Here is a 22,913-nt window from a genome sequence, read left to right as displayed (position 1 = left end):
TAGTATATTTGTGAATAGCATTTTTTATGTTGCTTTAGCAGTGGTACTGAAGTTCTACTAAACACACAACAGACTGCATTTGGTGAGAGGAAGACAATCTTCATGTCCTTCAATAAATCAATCAGGGGTTTGTAAGTCGTGCGAGTCACCCGTTAGGGTCTCAAGACGCTGGGGGGGTGCAGCTCCGTTGGGGTCATTCGAAGAGCCAGTTCTTGAGGTCTTTTCTGAATTGTTCCAGTGTCGGGCTACATTGGAGATGAAGGGGGAGATCGTTCCAGGTGTTGGCTGTGATGTAGGAGAAGGACCTTCTACCCGCACTGTTCCTGTGGAAGCATGGGACGGTGGATAGGGAAAGGTTGGCTAAGTGTAGGTTTCTCTTGGGGACATGGAAGGAGAGGTGGTTGTTAAGGTATTGTGGTCCGATGTTGTGGAGGACCTTGTAGGCTTGTGTGAGCAACTTGAAAGTTATTCTTCTTTCGATGGATAGCCGGTGGAGGTCCCGGAGGCGCTGGGTGATGTGTTTGTGCTGTGGAATATCGAGGATTAGTCTGGCTGTGGCGTTCTGGGCGGAGGAGTTTTTTGTTGATTCCAGTGTAGAGGGCGTTGCTGTAGTCCAGTCTACTGGTGATGAGGGCATCTTGACTGTTTTCCTGGAGTTGAGGGTATATGCAGATCATGTGGGTGCAGTGCATAACCTGTAACTTGTCTCTCCTATATAACAGTAATCCACTTGTAGAGAGCTTGAAGTACATGAATATGAAGCTTGAAGAGCTTTTCAGGAGGAAGTGGGGTATCATCTTGCCATACCCTTTGTTTGTCTATAGGGAGATGCTCCAGAAGGGAGCTTGTTTCAGCCCCTTAGATCTTCTTTTTGGCCACCATGTACGAGGACATAGCACGACCCTTGGAGCCTAAAATGTTCACAGGTAACAGATTCATTTTAGTATTTGTGAAGAATGTGAGGCCAAGATTCAGAGGACACTTGCTGCATCTGTAGAAGACCATGTGCTGCTGATCACTTGTGCCATATGGGGATCCCCACATAGGTAGTTTTAGAGAGGGTGACAAACATCATGTCAGTGTACCAGAAGGCAACATGGGAGGAACAGGAAGTAACCAGTTCCTTCTTAAAGCCATGCCATTCAGCTGCCAAAAGACTAGTGGAGACGTTATACCAGACCATGAACTGCATGAATATGGTAGTGGCAACAATCGATCAATCAATAAATCAGGACATTTGTAAAGTGCACTACTTACCCGTGAGGGTCTCAAGGTGCTGTGGGGGTGCTGCTACTGCTCAAATAACCAGGTCTTGAGGAGTCTTCTGAAGGGTAGCAGGTACTGGGTCTGCTATAGGAGGATGGGGAGGGTGTTCCAGGTCTTGGCTGCGAGGTAGGAGAATGATCTGCCGCCGGAGGTCGCTCTTCGGATGCGGGGGACTGTGGCAAGGGCGAGGTCGGCAGAGCAGAGCTGGCAGTTGGGGGTGTAGAAGCTGAGTCGTCTGTTGAGGTATGCTGGTCTGGTGCTGTGGAGTACCTTGTGTGCGTGGGTGAGGAGCTTGAAGGTGATCCTCTTGACGGGGAGCCAGTGCAGGTCTCTCAGGTGGGGTGTGATGTGGCTGCGGCGAGGGATGTCAAAGATCAGGCGAGCAGAGGCGCTTTGAATGCACTGGAGTCGTTTCACGAGTTTGGCCGAGGCTCCTGTGTAGAGGGCGTTTCCGTAGTCCAGCCTGCTGCTGACGAGGGCCTGGGTGACCGTTCTTCTTGTTTTGGTAGGGATCCACATGTAGATCTTGCAGAGCATGCAGAGGGTGTTGAAGCAGGAGGACGAGATGGCGTTGACCTGCTTTGTTATGTAGAGAGTAGAGTCGAGGTTGAACCCTAAGGTGCGTGAGTGGTCGGTGGGTGTTGGAGCTGTTCCCAGTGTGGTCGGCCACCAGGAGTTGTCCCAGGCCGAGGGGGTGGAGCCAAGGATGAGGACTTCCATCTCATCCGAGTTTAGCTTCAGTTGTTCTTCGTCCACTCGGCGACAGCTTTCATTGCTTCGTGGAGGTTGGTTTTTGGCAGTGAGGGGGTCCTTGGTGAGGGAGAGGATCAGCTGAGTGTCGTCGGCCTAGGAGATGATGTTGAGGTCGTGCAGTCGGGCGACATTGGGTGAGCGGTGCCATGTAGATGTTGAACAATGTCGGGCTGAGTAATGAGACCTGGAGTACGCCGCAGATGATCTTGGTGGCTTCGGAGCGGTAAGGGGGAGGCGGACGCTCTGGGTTCTGCTGGAGAGGAAGGAGATGGTCCAGTCCAGTGCCTTGTCTTGGATCCCAGTGTCGTGGAAGCGTGTTCGTAGGGTGCGGTGGCAGACAGTGTCAAAGGCGGCTGACAGGTCCAGGAAGATGAGAGCCGCGGTTTCTCCGTTGTCCAGCAGGGCCCTGATGTCATCGGTGGTGGCGATTAGGGCAGTTTTGGTGCTGTGTTTGCTGCGGAACCCGGACTGGGATGGGTCCAGGATGCTGTTCTCCTTGAGGTAGCGGGTCAGTTGTCTGTTGGCGGTCTTCTCGATGACCTTCGCCGGAAATGAGAGAAGGGAGATGGGCCGGAAGTTCTTGAGGTCCTTGGAGTCAGCCTTGGGTTTCTTGAGTAAGGCTTTGATCTCGGCGTGCTTTCAGCTCTCCGGGAAGGTCGCTGTCTCGCAGGAGATGTTGATGGCTTTCTGAAGATGGGGTGCGATGGTGGTGCTGGCTTTGTTGAAGATGTGGTGTGGGCATGGGTCTGACGGAGATCCGGAGTGGATGGTGTTCATGATTTTGATGGTGTCGTCATCGTTTATGTTGGCCCGGGAGAGCAGGGGGTTGTTGCGGATGGTGGCCATGGGGGCGGGGGTCTCGGTGGTTGTCGGGGTGGTCGTGGCGTTGAAGCTATCGTGCATGTCTGCGATCTTGCTATGGAAGAAGGTGGCAAGGCAGTTGCACAGGTCTTGCGAAGGTGAGATTTTGTTGGTGTAGACGCTGGGGTTACAGAGTTCTTTCATGATGTTGAAGAGCTCTTTGCTGTTGTGTGTGTTGTTGTCTAGGCGGTCTTTGAAGGAGGCCCTTTTTGCGGATCTGATGAGGTGGTGGTGTCTGCGGGTGGCAATCTTGTGGGCTGCGTAGCTGTCCGGTGTCTGTTCACAGTGCCATTTATTCTCTATCTTTTGGCAGGTTTTCTTGGAAGCCTGGAGGTCTTCAGTGAACCAGCTGGCTTTCTTGCTGGTGTGTCTGTTGGAGGGTTTCTTGAACGGGGCGAGGGTGTTGGCGCAGTCGTCGATCCATTGTACGAGGTTGCGGTCAGTGGTGTCGGTGTCGGTGGGGTCTGCGGGTGGACTCCAGGTGAGTTTGGTGGTTAGTTGGTCTTCGGTGACTTTGCTTCAGCAGTGGTGGGGGATCTGTTGGGTGCGGTGGTGCGTGGTAGGTTTCCGGAAGGTGAGGAGGATGCAGCGATGGTCTGTCCAGTGGAGTTCGGTGGTGTGGCTGAAGGAGACATGGGAGCTTGCGGAGAAGATGGGGTCAAGCATGTGACCGGCGGAGTGGGTGGACGTTGTGACGAGTTGTCTGAGTCCGAGGTTGGCGAGGTTGTTGATCAGGGTGGTGGAGTTGCGGTCGCTGTTGTTCTTTAGGTGAAAGTTCAGGTCCCCGAGGAGGATGTGTCTGTGGAGGTGAGGGCGTGTGTACTGACAAAGTCGGCGATAGAGTCGCCGAACTGTGGTCGGGGTCCGGGAGGTCTGTAGATGAGGGCTCCTCTGAGGGTGGGGTTGGGATCGGTGTGGATATGGAAGTGCAGGTGTTCGGAGGTGCTGAGGGTGTCATCGGTGTTGGTCGAGACTCTGAGAGTGTTCCTGTGGATGATGGCGATTCCTCCTCCTACTCCGTTGGTGCGGTCCCTGCGGGAGATCTTGTAGCCCTCCGGGATGGCTATGGGGTGCCGAGGAGGGGTTAGGCCAGGTCTCCGTCAGGAAAGTGACATCTGGGGAGGTTGAGTCGAGTAGGTCCCAGAGTTCAACGGCGTGTTTGCTGGCGGAGCAGGTGTTGAGAAGAATGCATCTGAGGTGGTTGGGTTCTTTCCCGGTGGGTGGGTTGGTGGGTCAGATGCTGGTGAAGCTGCAGATCCATCAGGAGAAGGGTCCTTGGGTGCGCTTTGGGGCGGCCAGGAAGCAGGTGTGTGATCGTCCGGTGTTGAATGCGTGGAGGGTGCTGGCATCGTAGCGGTGTCGGGCGTCATGGTGGTCGTGGGGCCAGGGGGTCTGTCACTGGGTGCGGTCCAGACGTGGATGGGCACAGACGGGCTTGCCTTTGGAGCACCTTTGGCGTGCCAGCGGCGCGCCCGCTGAGCGCAGATGCACAGAGGCCACCATATGAGGGGAGGTGGGAGGGAGGAGCAGCTGGGAGGTGGGAGCTGGGCGGTGAATGGGAGAGCAGGGGGCGGGGCCGCAGGGGACTGAGCAGCGACAGAACCGAGCGGGCGCGATACAGATGGCAAAAAGGGGCGTGGGGGTAACAATAATACACAGGAATGGAGACAAGAAACAGATAAGGCAACAAACCCCTAAGTCAAAATGCAGGAAACTAAGACAGGAACAGAGACACAAAATGAGGCAATACGGCTGCTGGGGGCAGCAAACTCACGACGGCGGCAGCAGCGGCATGGGAGACACTGACACAGTGGTGGTGCTGTGCGGCGTGGGGAACGGCCTGACCTGAAACAGGGTCAAGGGTCGCTCTCCTCACTGCGCAGAGGCCGCCATGTGAGGGGAGGTGGGATGGAGGAGCAGCTGGGAGGCAGAAGCGGGGCAGCGAATGGGAGAGCAGGTGGCGGGGTCGCAGGGGACTGAGCTGCGGGAGAAATGAGCGGGCGGGATACAGAAGGCAAAAAGGGGGGTGGGGTAACAATAATACACAGGAATGGAGACAAGAAAGAGATAAGGCAACAAACCCCTAAGACAAAATGCAGGAAACTAAGACAGGAACAGAGGCACAAAATGAGGCAATATGGCTGCTGAGGGCAGCGAACTCACTAAGGAAGTAGTCCAAAATGTATAAAAAAATCCGTCAGTCAGAGACTCCTGTGTCACCCTCTGTATGTAGCACTACAAGTCCCACAATCCTTAGCGATGGAGATGGCAAATCCCTCCCCCACTTTAGAAAACATGGGCATTGTCCTGTTGCAGTAATATACCAGCCCGCTAAGTAGCAATTGACAAATATCAGCAGAGATGCGCCAGTAACAATGCGACACGCAATCCAACTCTTTTGCAACCGCGGATGCGTCACATTTACAATGCGGTGCACTGTGGCGCTGGGATAGACAGATGTGTGTCGCAACTGATGGCATTAGGGGGGTGCTCTGCTGGAGTAGTGTCGCAAGTGTGACGCAACTCCAACAATGTCCATGGACCGCCTACACCTAACGTTCTGGGCCACTCATTACATGTGCCTCAAGCTGGTGTAAGTTTGCATGGCACCACCCTATGAAAAGTGACTACGTGAAATGCCGTTGATTACAATGCATCACTTGTACGAGGCATAACCAAAGAAACGCACACCCTGCCTACATCACAGCTGATGTATGTTATTGTTGCGCAGGACCGCACAACGTGAGGCATCCCCATAGATGCATAACATTGTGAATAAGTCTAAATGTGTCACCTGTATTACCCCACCGCTGTGTCACAGAAGTGACGCAACTGCGGTGTAAATGTATTACAAGGGGCGTGTAAACCTGCCACCAAAAATATACTATGTAAATCACCCCGTGCCAGCTTAAAGCACAAAGCAGAAGGTGAGAGAATCATCAGATCTAAAAAGTCATACACCTATTCTGTTGTACATTTCCCACCCTGCCACGCCATTACGTCCCCAATGCACCACTGCTCCTCCCTGCCCAGTCTGCGGCAGTACTGCATAACACTGTTAGCATGCAGAAGAAATGGGGAAATCACAGAAATGTTCCACAAGCACATATTCCATATGTTTAGTTTTCTCTCTTCTCACCCATTGACACATTCAGCCAGAGCACAGACAACTGCCGCAGCAGAGGTCCCTGCATCGACTGGGAGGAATCGCCACCGTACAGTGATAGGCATACCACCCTCACCGACTGGTAAGTCAAAGTGGCCAGGAGATGGTCAAAATGCATAAATTGTCAGGAGTGACCGATGGACATATAGTGCCCACATATGAAAGTCAACCAGAGATGAACAAATAGCTGCATTACTATTGGAGTTGTCAATGGACATCCACCTTTAGCTAATTATAATTGTGAAGAGCTGAAGACAATATATTACATGCCTTGGCTCATCAAACCTTCGTAATTGCAGAACATGACATGTTTTTCAGCAACAGCCCCAGACCTGGCAATCCAATCCTGTTATCGAGTGCCACAACTACTCAAAAGGGTGTCCCCACTATGTTGTAATGGTGTCTGTAGACGTAATCAATCAATCTAATTGACAGAAATATGCCAATGATAAACAAGTGAGATCCCAGGGTCAGTAGTATTGACAATGCATACACTGTCCAACTTTGAATGTTTCCAATATAGATCAAATTCCCAGTCCACACAGCTGGTCATGTACCACTTACATTGTCTGGCTTTTGTGTTGCACATCAACAAAACACGATAGTGGACCTCACATCAGGATCCCTAGACATGCCATTGTGATATTGGTTGCATCCAGGTAGTGGGCTCATTCGAAGTTATGTGGGAGCAATCATGATATTACGTATAACACACTTCAGCAACGCTGGTGCCCACAACTGCTTGTGCTCATCCTTTGTGCCAGAAATCTAGTGCATCACATGTGGCTTCAGGAATGTAAAGTAGCAAAACACACTTATCATTGTAGGTACAACGAGGTCCTCCCAGAATCAAAGACACACACTGACTTCTGCTACAAGGTTGGCTGTGACATCTGTTCAGGGCCCACACACTGTTCCGGTGCTGGGCCAAGGGAAGTGAACCCAATAATATATCAGGCTGACTGCTCATTAAATGTGCCTTTCACGTCCGCCGTATGTTGTATGTGTTGTACAACACTGTTGTCCTGCATCACAATATGCTCACATATGGCATTTGAACCCATGCAAGATCAGACCCTGGTGGCTAATGAAAGGATGACACAAAATGTATGCCAAGTGAGTGCAGAATGGACATTCAATAGTACCATGAGTCATATGAAGTGACCAAAACACAACCGGCTTGCAATTCAATTATCGGAAACACCATGATGAAAATAGCATGGCTGAGGCCAACACTGATGCCAGTAGTGTTCCTTTGAGATGAATGTAGGGGCTGCTAAGGTGAATCTTCATGCAGTTACACCTGCAAAATGACTAGGCTGAAGAGCAACACGCTAATCCAGTGCAGGCGGAAGGCATCGAAGCTTCTCAGCCTATCCGCAATGTGTGAGTATAAACCAAATGTTACATTCTGCTTGCCTCCTCTCCTACCGTATTCACATGTATAGGTGAGTGTTTGACATATGAGGTTTGGATGTCTGCTGTACAAGACACCAATCGTCGTCAGCTAAGTAGTACCATGATCTTGGAAATAGAGTATGCAAAGAGAGGACACTCACAGGATGGCCATAAGACATCTGTGTTCTCTCATACAAATATGTGTGACTTCATGCGTGGGGAAGCACAAATGAGCAACATCATGTCCCTGACTATTGCAAACCTCACACATGAAACCCTTTCTGACTTGACAACAAACAACATGAGACTCTGGAAATATGTAAGTCTGAATGGCAAAGGTGAAAGCAGTGTAATGGGGAGGATTCCGAGTCATTTATCCCTTCCTATCAGTAACCTTCTCATACATGTGTGTCTGTTGATGTGTCATCTTATTGATGTCAGTGCTGTGTGGAGGAAACGGCTGGCAACTACTGCATGTGAGCAGGTGCCCAAATGTAAAGTTCAGGAGCTAAACATACTGCACATTGTACGTGATTACCCACAAATGGACATTGAGAATGACATGTTGGCTCAGAGCTACCATCTGTGGTAGAAAAATCTAGACCTGTATGTTTCATCACAGCTGCTGACAGGATGACACCACAGCAGCGGACACCGTCCCGGGGACTGCATGACATCCTGGCTGCAGCAGTTCAACCCTCGCGCACCCGTCCTTCAGGTAAATCTAGCATGAGGTGTGTCTGTTGATGTGTCATCTTATTGATGTCACTGCTGTGTGGAGGTAACGGCTGGCAACTGCTGCATGTGAGCAGGTGCCCAAATGTAAAGTTCAGGAGCTAAACATGCTGCACATTTTTCTGGATTACCCACAAATGGTCATTGAGAATGACATGTTGGCTCAGAGCTACCATCTGTGGTTGAAAAATCTAGACCTGTATGTCTCATCACAGCTGCTGACAGGATGACACCACAGCAGCGGACACCGTCCCGGGGACTGCATGACATCCTGGCTGCAGCAGTTCAACCCTCGTGCACCCGTCCTTCAGGTAATTCTAGCATGAGGTGTGTCTGTTGATGTGTCATCTTATTGATGTCACTGCTGTGTGGAGGAAACGGCTGGCAACTGCTGCATGTGAGCAGGTGCCCAAATGTAAAGTTCAGGAGCTAAACATGCTGCACATTGTTCTGGATTACCCACAAATGGTCATTGAGAATGACATGTTGGCTCAGAGCTACCATCTGTGGTTGAAAAATATAGACCTGTATGTCTTATCACAGCTGCTGACAGGATGAGACCACAGCAGAGTGCACCATCCCGGGGACTGCATGACAGCCTGGCTGCAGCGTTGAAACCATCGCGCACCTGTCCTTCAAGTAATTCTGGCATGAGGTGTGTCACTGGCTTCGACTCCAAAGCCATGACAGAGATCCTGATTCCCCTCTGCATGTAATCAGCAGTTGTTGTGTACAAAGTGAAATACAAATCAGGAGTGTCATGTGCCTGTCTGTCAATTGGTGATGCAGATAATTGAGAATGTTGTCACTTACCTCTACAGCTGCTGGTTCAGGGACAGCTAGGCCTACAAAAGCCGTGAGGAGACAGGTCCAGCAGGTGACACTAGGGGGGAACACCAAGGGACAGAGAGTTGTGCCTGGAGCTGGTGAGTTTGCCTGTATCTGTGTAACACCTCAGTGCTATGGTGTGAGCTGTCATTTGTGGTGGGACCCTACACAGGTCACATGATCCTCATCTGTTGATGCAAAGTACAGTTAATACAAACCCTTGTGTTGCACCACATGTTATACCAGGTCAATCCCTAATACGATTGCAACCTCTGTTCCAGGGGATGCTGAGGACGAGGATGACAGGCCTATGACCAGTGCGGGCTAACGGGGAATCAGAGGGGAGAATCCCCTGATCCTCCAAGCTGTGATGTCGGCTGCAAGCACTGCTCAAGAGGAGGAGGATGAATTTCCTGAGGACCTCTACTTGGTGGATGATGAGGACTACATGTCTGATGACGATGAAGATGCCAGTGCGCGCTATCGTGCCAGATTGGCTAAATCGGTCAGGGCATCACATCCTTTGCCAAGCAACGTTCGTCAGCCTCCTCCCAAGCATAGCATGGCCTGTCCCCAGCCTCGAGCAAACCAGCCACAGCACCCACGCATCACAACACAGACATCACTCCCTCACAGTGCTCACGTCCAGGACCAACATGGTGGTTCCCCTACCCGCTCTTCCCTAGACAGTGTATCCCTGCCATCCTCTCCACCATCTGGGGGTAGTACCAGCCCTGTTGTGCTGCCGGAATCCCCTGGGCACCATTCACCTGCCCACAGGCTCCCACCTGCCACCCCCCCCCCTGCTGTAGGACCTGCTCGTCCCATCCATGGCAGACAGTTGCAGAGAGGGCCTGCACCTGGCTGTGATGGCCAGTGGGAGCAGGACTTCTACCAACAGCAGAGCGATGTGAGGCAGGACATTTGTGCCATAGGGGCTACCCTGTCCAACATGTCGGACTCCCTGCAGGACATGGTCCACTTCCCTCAGGTGGTGGAGAGGCTGAGCCAAGTGTTGGATAGGATGGATAGGACCTGACAGGACATGTCCAGAAATATGCGAGACATGCTATCCATCCAAAGGGAAGAGGGTGCAAGACACCATGCCTTGGCCATGAAGATGATGGAGGGCATATTGAAAGTGAGCCAAAGTTTCCCTTCACGGTCAACGCAGAGAGGGGAGCCATCATATCTGCCCACAGGACAGCACATCCCCACACCTGTACCAACTGCACAGCAACAGAGCAAAGGGAGACATCCACACCAGCGGGCTGAACTGGCACTCCCACCACCAACCCCTGTACAGGCACTCCCGCCACCTGCACAACCACCACCAACCCCTGTACAGGCACTCCCACCACCTGCACAACCACCACCAACCCCTGTACAGGCACTCCCGCCACCTGCACAACCACCACCAACCCTGTACAGGCACTCCCACCACCTGCACAACTACCACCAACACCTGTACAGGCACTCCCGCCACCTGCACAACCACCACCAACCCCTGTACAGGCACTGCCACCACCTGCACAACCACCACCAACCCCTGTACAGGCACTCCCACCACCTGCACAACCACCACCAACCCCTGTACAGGCACTCCCACCACCTACACAACCACCACCAACCCCTGTACAGGCACTCCCACCACGTGCACAACCGGCCCTTGTCCAGGCACAACCATCAAGTGTGCATACACCATCTGCCCCAGCACATGTAGATGACCCTGGACAGTCCCATGGACAGTACCCACCTCCACGTAGGCGGCGAGCCAGACCTGAGCACTCCGAGCGGTCCTCCTCCCCCCCCAAATTGCGATGTCGCAAGCATGATCGCCAGTGACAGGAACCCAGGACAATGTAACCACGTGATTGTGTGTTCACCAAATAAAGACCTAAAAAAAAAAAATCTGTTGTGTCTCATGTCCTGTGTAACAATGTAGGTGGCCTCGAGATGTGAGAAGGTATGTGTGTGTGTGACACAGTTACAAGTGTAACCCATCATTGCAACAAGCCATTATGTGCATAGCAGATGACTCACCAAATATGTGTCCTTATTCAGAACCCGACATTCTAAATGAGGTCAAACAAGTAGAAGTAATTAGAATTCCTCAAATATATTTAGGTATGAACAGAACATCCGTCCGTTTGGAAGGGAGGAAGGAAAACAAATGATGGTCTTGATGCAGAGGGAGAAGGGAACCTGGAATGGGGTGGGGCAAAAAAAATATAACACGTCAGGGAGCGTCAGGGAAAACAGTCTATTTACAAGGGGAAACTGAAATAATTGTTCACGTCAATGTCTCCGTCAAAAGTCAAGTGTCCTTCTGGTCATCCTCTAGGACCACAATGTCCAGATCCTCTGAGTCCAATGCAGGCACACGTCTGGCAGGTGCAGTAACAGGCACCACATGTGTTTGTGACACACGAGGAGTACGGGGGGAAACAGTGTGGGGCAACGAACAGGGGGAGACATTGACGATGGTATGGGAAGGGATTGGGGAGACAACAGACGACATGGCTGTGGTCAGTGAATTGATGCTGGTTGCGAGGGTGGCCATAGATCGGAGCATGTCCTCTCGCATCATGCGTACCTCCATACACACTTGTAGCATGATGCGAGCGGACATGTCTGGCTGACCCTCACACATCCACATCAAGTCCACTGGCACAGCCACAGGAGGAACAACACCGGGAGGGGCCTGGGGGGGACAGGAGGGATGTGGTGCCTGAGGTCCGGAGCCAATAATGTTGTGGAGCTGGCGGCGACGATGAGGGGGACTTGTTGCAGGAGATTCAGCTGGAGCCCCCGATGGCATGGGGGACTCTAGAGGTAGGGAGGGGCTGATGGCAGGCCCAGGTTGTGAGTTGGCCTGCCCGAGGACACCTCTTCAGGGCCCACAGGTGAAGAGTCATGGGGAGAGTAGCTCTCCAACACATCATGGTCCGAGGTGTCTGGTTCACCCCCCCCTTCAATGTCTGCAGCCTCCACCCGGGATGTAGCACCAGCATCAGGGTGTCCCTTGTCAGTCCGGGTGGGCGCAATCCCCTTGCCTCTTGATGTTGAGGGTCCCCCCTCATCCTCCTCTTCCTCGCTGGTGGAAAGAGGGTGTAGCCGCCGCCGCACTGTTGGCCTTGTGCTCCGGACCTGGTCCTCCTGCCCTTCCGTTTCGCCAGCTGTACCTGTAGAAATGTAAGCAAAATCCTAATGTTATGGTTCTGTCATGCAGGATGAGACACATACATAGATGAGCCAAGGTCAGACTTTATTTTCCTCTGATCACACTCTATAGTTGTTAGCGTCTATGAGCTGACATTACGTGTATGTTCACTGTCATTTACTGGATTGAGTCTGACATGGCCATCTCACGTGGCTGTTTGTGGCTTACATAACTGTATTGTCCAACCCTCAACCTGGCATTCTGGTGATCTGTGTGTCCTGCCACTGCTACATGCGCAGGTTCCAAAATCCGTCCACCAATGGAGAACATGAAGAGTCCTGATTTCTCGGATTTTGACCATTCATAGGGAGTCGCAGCTATTTAAGGCCTGGACAAGTGTCATCTGCTTTGTGTCATTGGATGGGACAAGACAAGTGGCGAATGGGGGTCACACATCCACTGAGGCTCTGGGCTATTTGTGTAGCTACATTGTGAGTCTAGCCTTGGGCTGTCTCCACACATGATCTGACAATCCAGTGGCACATATTGGCTTTGGTGACTGATATGGTAATGCAGTACACCGCTGAACAGTGGGGGATTGTTGTGACAGCTACCTGTACATGTGATATGTCAAACAGCCCACTGAGGGTGAGACATCTGTCAGTGGACACCCCTTGCAAATTTAAAAGCGCTTAAGAGTGATGCAAGGATGTCAAAGTCTGTCTTGACTCCATGGCACATGATGATTTGTCACAATTGGAACCCAAACTCTACAAATGCAATGCAAGTCATAGCATCCAATGCCCTTTGGCCTGCCATGCTCACACTGGACTGTGTCTGTACCATTGCTCATCCAATGCACACATGATTTCCTAGTGCCAATTGTAGTGGTGCGGGAGGAGCAGATTTCAGTATAAATGCACTATTATGGCTCATTTTGCCAGTTTATAAAGATACGTGGTATGGAGGAAAGGAAATACAAATATTTTCCAACAAGGACACTTTTGATTATCCATTCACATGTGATTGAATTCCCTTCTCATTTTCTTTGTATTTGTGCTGAGCATATACAGAAACATATATTTACAAAACAAAACCTCTCTACATATAACAAAACTACGCTACTGTCCTAAACATTAATTTTCAATTGTGGGTCCACCCTTCAATAGTGTGGACAACCCCAGAGGGCATATACATTGCATGAGAAGTATCAATGTCCCCATAAATTCTAAGGCAATGCAAGGTTGTTGAATCCCAACACAATCAATATCTTTTGGGTCCCTCTGTAAAACCAAAATGTCGATGCGGTCGCGTTTCAGCCAATCAATTCCTTTTGGCCTCTTCAGGACAAGGAAAACCGCAGCAATCTTAGGCTGGTCCCTCTACTCAGCATACCAAGCGTAAGTACTGTATAATAGCCAGGAGTGGGACGCAGGGGATCCACGCCCTATTCCATCTCTTTATTGAAAAGTCAGCTGGGCCCCCTGTTCGTGTTCTAAAGTCAAGATTTCTTCCGTCGTGATTACACGCTTGCTTCTCTAGCCTCTCCTTGATAGCTCTTCCGCATCTATCGGTGCTAACTCTCGGTACGCAAGTTTGTTCAGGAGAGCACTATCTGCAGCATATGCTGCAGATAGTGCTCTCCTGAACAAACTCGCGTAGCCTTAGCATTGCATTGCCTTAGAATTTATGGGGACATTGATACTTCTCATGCAATGTATATGCCCTCTGGGGTTGTCCACACTATTGAAGGGTGGACCCACAATTGAAAATTAATGTTTAGGACAGTAGCGTACTTGTGCTATATGTGCAGAGGTTATGTTTTGTAAATATATGTTTTTGTATATGCTCAGCACAAATACAAAGAAAATGAGAAGTGAATTTAATCACATGTGAAAGGATCATTAAAAGTGTCCTTGTTCACAAATAGTGTTGTATCTTTTCCTCCATACCACGTTTCTTCATATATTGTGTTCACTTTACCCAGGTAATGGATGGTGTAATTGTTGGGTATACCCCTAGCTATCAGAATCATTTAGCCAGTTGTCATGACGAAACTACAACTCCCAAAATGCACTCTGCCCTGTACAGTCCATATGCCACAGTGTGCCTTTTTATGCTTGGTGACTGCTGCATGGACACAGAATCTGTGAATGGAGGCATCGGACACACAATGGTACAGCACTGTTTCACTCACATCATACTCCCAGACACATTTAGCATATGATGCACTTACCATGTCCCTGCTGCTCACGCTCCTGCAGCTGAGCATGGAGGGTCAGCCAAGCTGCTCGCAGGACCCTCCTGTACAGTGAGGATAGGCGAGGACGATGCACATGGTGCTGGGAAGACTGGCCCACCAGCTCCTCAGCCTTGTGCCGGGACCACCGTTTCAGGTCCTCCCAGCGCTTGCGGCATGCCCTCGCACTCCTGGTGTGGACTCCCACTGCACTGCAGCGCTCCCCGATGTTGGCCCACAGCCTGGCCCGGGCTGCATTGCTCAGCTGGTGTTCAGGGTCCCCATATAGCTGAGAATATTTGGCCAGCACCCCCTCAGCCAAGATGTCTAACTAACTTTCAGTGAAAGGGGGTGCCTTCTCTTCATAACCCTCAGCCATTATGGGCATAATAAGAATGATGAGAGCGGCAGGCTGTCAGAGGATCTGATCTGTGAGTGAGGATGACCCAGAATGAACACAAAATGGCTGCCAACTATTTCCTGTGATGTATTTCCTGCCTCCAACTTCCTGTAGAACATTTCCTGAATGAAATAATGTGTTCCGGGTCATTTTCGGAGTTTACGGCCCGCGAGCACAGTTTCCGGTTCCGGAGCGGAGGGTCCGCACACGCGCCGTACGCTCCGTAATCGGGACTTCCGCTTTTGTGCCGTAAACTCCGAAAATGACCCGGAACAGATTATTTTATACAGGATATGTTTGACAGGGAGTGGGAGGCAGGAAATACATCACAGGAAATAGTTGACAGCCATTTTGTATTCATCCAGATCCATCCACAATCATGAATCTAATCTACTGCCATCCTGCTGTTCTGTTGTGGATAAAAAAGAAAAGAAAGTGCATGTGAGAATTATTCAAATGTAACAAGAGGGGGAAGAGACCATTTAAAGACATTTCTGCACTTATGGGCGGGGGGGCTGACACAACATAAAAGCCCTGTTTCACTTTCTCATGCTTTGCATCATGGTACATGTAGTCCATATTGGGTGCTCAGTAGCAGAGTTGTGTGATGTGTTACGTAACATTGGGGTGGAGAAGTATGGATATATCACAGACACATGGGGGCAGATTTATGTCCCCTGGCACATCCCTGCAAATCAGCAGGGATGCGCCATGGGAGATGCGTCACGCAAGTTTGCCCTGGCACCACCGCAGATGCGCCGCATTCACAATGCCGTGCATCATGGCGCAAGGACAAGCAGATGCGTGACGCATCTGCCGGCGTAAGGTTGGCGCATTGCTGGAGTTGCGTCGCAACTGCCACGCAGCTCCAGCAAGGCTCGGGGTGCCCCTGTCCCTGACATGCTGCGTCAATCCTTAAGCCTGATTCAAGCAGGCGCAGGGCTTTGACGCAGCATGGCCGGAAAAGTGACTGAGTGAAATCTTGTGGATTTCACTCAGCCACTTTTCGGAGGTAAAATCTACCTAAACATCTATGCTAAATACAAAAATGTAAAAAAGAGCTAAAAACAAATGTCCACATTGGCTGTGCAAACTATTCCACAGTCTATTCAAGGTTTGTAAACCGGGTTCCCTGCTGGCGCTGCTCCTCAAGAACAGTGTCCACTTTTCAGTTGAGTTTTTTAGTTCCTGGATAATGGTGTATTGGTACACCGAGTCCCAACAAGGTGGCCTTCTGGCCAGTGTGGTGAAGTGCGGCTGCTGGGGGAGCGGTGGGGCTACAATTGGGGGTGGCTGTGGGTGGCTTGGCCCAGTTCTGGCAAGGCTTGGCCCTGGTCTGGCCTGGATTAGCTGTGGAATAGCCTGGCTTGTGCCTGGTCTGTCCTGGCCAGTCTGGCAGTGTTCCAAGTACCGGCGGTTCTAGCACTTGCATCTAATTTCTACATCGTCTGGTATGCTTTTCCGACATTCCATACTTGCTGGTACCTTTGCCCACTCAACTCAAAGGTACGGGTCTCATTAGCAGTCCTGTTAGCTAGGTTGAAAATATAAATAAATTTTTAACACAGTCAAGACATGTACATGACGTCTGACATACATAGTCTGACATTGCAAGACAATCAAACTGTCTCTGCCCATAACAATACCAGCAATAAGGATTGGATATGGACAATGTGTTGTCACTATATAGACATCCCTACTAGAACCAGTAAAACTGAGTCACGTGCTATCTATGTGGTTGCACAAACTGTAACAGTACTCACAATAAGATAGATCCTATATCATACAGACCAAATATTCACAGTCATGAAGATGTCCGGATCAACTAATTTGACACATGGGCCTGGTTACCCTGAACTGGGAGTTGGAGTTGTGCCCAGCAAAAGTTAAGATTATTGATCGTGACCATAAGTGTGCATGGATAAGGTGATAAAGTACAGGCAGTGTAGCTGCCTTGGCATACCCCATATGAACTTTCACAGGGCTGCACATGTTGAAACCTAGCTCACTCAGGGGCCTAATCATGAGAGCCCTATGGCACTTTTGTGCCAAGTAAAGTGGTGTATCCATGATGCAGGGCTCTGAATAAAATTCATGAAGTCTTTGAGTGCCCTCATGAATATTGGATTAGGCAATGCAGGCCAAATAGCTGTGTGGCCTCATCAGTACTTGGGAGGCCTTCAATGCGGATTGTGCGGTGTTTTCTCATGGTACATACATGGAGTTTGATGCTGCCCAAGATTTAAAAGAGCATGTAAACTGAATGGGGCACCAAATCTTCATGCCTCCCGAGGTGAGGTGCAACTAGGAGCTGTATCTTCATTTCTCTTACCTCTTTCTATGTGTGCTATATTCTGCAGCAGACATACAAAGAGATAAAGGCCTCTTAGAATTGTTTCAGTGCAGGGAGGTGACCCTTCCTGCACAGAAACAATCCTGCCAACAGCACAGGCACCATTGCACCATAGTGCAAGGGTACCTGTGTTTCTACTAGTCTGCTGATACTGCACCAGCACTGGGAGAAAGCGCAGGAATTCACCGTATTGCATAAATACAGTGCATTCACGCCCTTTCATGCAGCGTAGGGCAGCGCAGCAAGGTGACATGCTATGCTGCCTTAAGTAAATTCCCCGTAAATAAGGGCCTAGGTACATATATTAGAGATTTGTATTTCCTGCGGCTCTGCTTACATACACCTTACTGTAAAAAGTGTAATCATTGTCTGTGAGCAGTGCTAAAGACAGTTTGGTCCAGTTCTGTTCTGATTCATAGACTGACTTCTCATTGATGGTAGCTGAGTGTTACCTCCAATCACACATCACTTCTAATTTCGATCAGACATAGACATCATAATGGTACATATATTTACTATTGATACTGACTGGTAGCATTAGAGTCCTGGAACGATTCCACCTCTCCCCATGAGATTGGAAGATGGCCACCTAAAAGACATGAAGGAGGACATGCCATTGTGAATACTGCATGTTCACATGTCAGCATACTTATTAACTTTACAATAAAATAACAGTATTGATGAAGTGCACACCAGCAGAATTACACATGTGGTAATATGTCCATCTCCTTGCATGCATTGAGTCCATTTGCAGCCCAGAGCATGCTGGATGGTGGACTTCAGGGGTACAGATAATTACATGGTTGAAGCATGTGTCCAGGATGAGATAGTTAGAGGGGTAGCATAATGGCATAGTTCAGTGTCCCATGCCACATGGGTGACATGATTTACCCTGGGAGTACCTAAGGGGAATTTTATTGAGCCCCTAGCACCACACAAGCATAACTTTTTGAGATGCTCCAGCGGGCCAAATCGACATGTCACATAATATGAGGTGACACGAAGCCACTTCAGGTGGCTTAGTATGGCCTCCTAGATATGGAGTACTGCAATGCTGGAAAAATCACTGCATTGCCGAAGTCAGTGCTAGGGAGGCATTCCATGGACCTTGTAGGGGCTGTACCCATGCAACATCCATGTCTAATGATGCATGTTCAGATTTATGACACGGTGTTTACGTGGGGATGTGCAAAGACCATCTGGCTCCCTAGGGGAACCACAGAGAGGAGACATGATCTGAGTTCTCCTCATGTTCCCAGGTTTGTATGTGTACTGCGTTCTGCAACACTCATGGAAGAGAATAAGGGTCCCTGGTTTTACTTTTGTGCAGGCAGTTGCGTCTTCCTCCACAAACTCAATCCTTGCAACAACACAGGCACACTTGCACCATGGTACAGGGGTGCCTATGTTGGGGCTAGTCTGCTAAAACAGCAACAGTACAGGATGAAGGTACAGGATTGCCCCAACCTGTATAAATATGACGCATTCATACCCTTACCCTTTGGTTTTTGGGCAACACTGCAAGCCCACTTACTGTGCTGGCCTACCCCAAATCCACATCGTCGAGGACCTAAGTTAACTTATTTTCCATCATCTCCTCATATATTTTTACATTGATATCTGTTGCACGTCTCTATATTGTTTAAAAAGACAAATGAAGTACTAATCATGTTTAAGTTTAGCAGTCTTGATAAAGGTACATCACAATATACAGACACAACATATGTACATACCGACAGGTCCACCAATCTCCAGCCCCAGGAAGTCAACTACATCGGCCTCACTGGAGATGGCGTCTGCCTATCGGTGCTTTAGCTGGTGTGTAGTACAGAACACCTTGAATACATGTTCGTGGTGCCAGCGCTCCAGCTCCCATCGGTCACGTTTGTCCTTCGGATGGTATCTCTGGTTTCCCCTGTCACCAGCTTCAAGCATCCTTGGGAGGTAGTGTGCTACGAACCAGGTCAGCCCTCTCAGCTGTGGCTCGCTGAAGTTACGCCACCCCCTCACAGACATATTCCCAACCCACAGCAATCACAAACAATATAATCTATCTACAATCTAAAATCCTACCCGCTATACCTACCACCTATAAAAAATACCCCAAAAGAGAAACACCCAACAGTAGAAAGATAACAATACACAACAATAGCACTACACAATATATAATTGCAACAGGGACAAGATCTGGACAGACCACACACTCACAATACTGACACACTTCTCCAACAGGCACTCTCAGGCAACATCCTCCATCAAGCACAGACTAACAGAGATTAAGTGAACAAGACTTCCTGTCTGTATCCTGCCAAAGTTTCACAAATGGGTCATTTTTTCAGACACATCAGTACTTAAATAGCCAATGTGTGCTTGACGCATTACGCATTGACCCCAATGCATTTTTCAACGCATTGGCGCCTATGCACAGCTTATGAGCAACACTACAGTTGCCATGTACACTGCAAATGGGTCAATGCATGAGTTTTGACCTACCCAGCTGGCTTATTGTCTGTGATACACTGTAGTGATTTGTACAATACAGGTGAATACAGCTTGAACCTCACTTTCCTTCCTCCTCCTGTCTCGTCTGACACGCTTGATATCTTCAGATGTGTGCATTGTCATTGTAAGAATAGTGCCTATGGTTGGGTTTTTGTTTTCCTTGTGCTGCCATATTGGTTGAAAATATGTTTATGTGAAAAACATATACATGTTGTGATGTGTAGAGACATAAACCTTTTGCTGCTTTTGTGGGTTGTAGTATGCTTTGATGACGATAGGTAGCTGCAGAGGAGGCATCTTTTTGCTCGATTATAGTGCATTGCTCTGCCTTTGAAATACGCTGTTGTATACACTATCATGCACCATATCAACATTCATGCAATCTGTCTGCATTGATGACACAGGTTTGGTTACAGATGCCATACACACTCAGGGAGGCACAGAGAATGTCTGGTTCAGCAAGTCTACAGTGTGTGTGATATCCTGCTAACCAATTTACTGGACAGATGTTATGGGTGTGTAGTTAGGCCAATATGATACCTGTGATTGTCGACAGACTTCAATTAGCACACTACACTAGCCAACTTCCACCATGGTATTTAATCAATGGCATAAACACATTTTCTCTATGGGCTTTGTGTTGGAAACAAGATGTGTGGCACATTCGAGTGATATTACATGTAGTTAGGCCTTAACATCTCATCTTTACATCTATTTTATTGGTGTTCTGTGTACAGCAGCACACATAGTTGGAGCACTAGGGCTAACAGCATATATAGGTTATCACTAACCCTGGGCGTAGTTCCCGAAGTAGCACTACGCGTAGTTACGCAAAGTGCACTTTGCACCACGCGAGCTACGCGTAGCACTTCGCGAACTACTTAGTACCCTGTTCGCACTGTGCAAGATGCCGTTTTCAATGATTGAACAGTGCGGACAAGCATCCGGCACTTTGCAATCATTGAAAACTGCATCTTGCACAGTGCGAGCTGTAGTTTTCTGTCGCTCGAGTAGATTTTTACTCGAGCGGCAGCTTTCTCAACGCGAACTGGTAGTTTCTCATCGTGAGCAGTCGCGAGCATACGCGACCCCTCGCAATGAGAAACCTGACCTTCCCACATTGAGAATCTCGCAGGGAGGTTTATTTTCCACGCTCGCGATCGGCAACTTGATGTTGCTGATCGCGAATGAGGAAAAAGTCTCGCCGGGGTGTCATTTTGCTTGCTCGCGGTCGCCAACTTGACGTTGAGGACCGCGAGCAAGCAAAAAATGACCGCTGCACTACGCTACGCGTGTTTGCACTGTGCTACTTGCAATTTGCGTAGTGCGAAGTAGCACAAACTTCGCAAACTACGCGAGCGTAGTGCTTTGCCCAGGCTTAGTTATCACTAAGATGCACCATTATAGTCCCATCCATTCATGCTTGTAAAAGTTGCATCCTTGCCTCGTGGGGTGAGTGTGCCTGCATTGGCTCTAGGTAGCCATTACAACCCCTGCACAGGTCATGAGGCAAAATTTTAAAGTGTTATGTTGGATATCATACAAATCTTGCAATGTGGTTGCAAACATAGCTGTGGCACAGGGAGACTATCTGCGCGACACTGTGTACCCATTTCCACTATATATGCCCCGCTATTTAAAACCTCAGGACATCATGTAGACTGTACAGTGATCCACATATATAAAACTGAAAGCAACGTCAGTGTCAGGACCCCATTATGCACCCTCTATGTAGTGGACCCAACATGCAGGGATTATGTGTAATCCCTGAGGTTCTTCATGAGGTGGAACTATACCATAACTGAGTTTTCCTAATCTATCAGATCCTTGACACTTGGATGTTTTTACTACCCCTGTGCTGCCCTTTGGTGCTTATGATTCCATTACCATTGCTCCCCAATACCCGTGATTTCATTGTATTTCAGTCACAGCAAGCGTCCCCCATAATCTATGATCCTATGCGTACCTTGTACCCACTGATACTAGGGTCTTGGGTTTGTGTTCCTTTGTGAAGGTTTGAGCTGGACAGATACATTTGTTTCCTGAATGATTGGTTCCAAACATCCGTTTGCACCTGCCTTTCCTGTAAGGTTGAAGCCAGTGTAGAAACACGTTTATCCTTCCGGAGTCTTGGGGAACCTTCCAGGCTGCAACATACTCCAATGCCACAGGTGAACTGCTGCATCTGTGGAGCCTCAACTTGGTATGTCTACCAATCCTAAACCCGAACAAGCTTCACCCATCCAACTCACCTAAAGAATCAGCTGGATCCATTTTGGAGTCTGGTCTGCAGCAGTCTAAGTTGTTGTGGTGATTCCAGTGTGCAGAGCTCCCTCAATGCTGCCTTCCTCTCCGCTTCCTGCACAGTTATTGCATTCCCCTGGAACTCCCTCAGTCAAAGCATCAAGATTTTCTTAAAACTTCTGACAGGTAGAAGAATTAGGCTTCGTTCTTGATATCAGTTTAGTGTGCACTAATCCTTGTATATTTGTGAGCAGGATGAGTATCAGCTCCCTCAGGATTATGGACTTGTCTGTCGTCCCTCTCCATGATTCCCACTAGGGCACTATGTCAGTTCCAGCTCCGGACCCTTGTTGCAACATCGGCACTTGAACTGAGAATTGCGCACACACCCACCACTTTGTCTCCGTGGGTTTCTGATGAACAGTAGTGTCAAGAGAAAGCCTTTCAGAGCTCCTGATATTTGAATAAACCTTGTAGTGAAAGCTGTGTTCCGAGTTTAGCCTTGGGAGTGTCAGTGACTCCAATCTGTATTACAAAAGATTACTGGGAGTGTTGGGAAATCCAATCAGTATTTTGCGTTTGTCCTTGGAAGTTTCAGGTATTCCCATCTGTGGTCTTGGTTGTTCTGTTCACATGCTGTGCTTCAGAAGAAGCCTGTAGATTATTGTCACGGAAGTTAGAGCATTGCCAATGTATATATAGGCCTGTTAGTGTATTGATGGTAACTGCCTCCTCTTGTCATTTCCAGTGTATTGCGTCTTAGCCAAACTCAAGGTTCTGGTCCTGTGCACATCTACCATGCAAACACAGAAGGCCTCATGAGTGACAAGCCCTGTTACGCAGTGTTGCACATCGGCAGGGCAGATCAAGTTACGTAAGTCTCTGTTTTTCAGATTTTATCCCAAATATCCTTTTCCCAGGTGCAGTGTGGGATGTAAGGAGTTTTTGTTCCTTGATGCTGTGTGGAGCTGTGAGGGATACAAGGTCCAGCATGGGCTCCAGTAT

At 49.2% G+C, this 22,913-nt stretch overlaps 1 long non-coding RNA gene across 1 annotated transcript in view; it reads left to right on the top strand.

The window, feature by feature from the left end:
• LOC146812252 (uncharacterized) overlaps positions 1-22,913 on the top strand; it is a 159,745-nt gene that overhangs the window by 7,900 nt on the left and 128,932 nt on the right. The window contains exon 2 of the long non-coding RNA XR_014966824.1: positions 22,657-22,782. This is a non-coding gene — a long non-coding RNA (uncharacterized LOC146812252). The remainder of the gene's footprint in view (positions 1-22,656; positions 22,783-22,913) is intronic.

This window comes from Triturus cristatus, chromosome 7 (assembly GCF_964204655.1).
Source record: "Triturus cristatus chromosome 7, aTriCri1.1, whole genome shotgun sequence".
NCBI classification, from domain to species: domain Eukaryota; kingdom Metazoa; phylum Chordata; class Amphibia; order Caudata; family Salamandridae; genus Triturus; species Triturus cristatus.
This window is presented reverse-complemented; position numbering and strand designations above follow the sequence as displayed.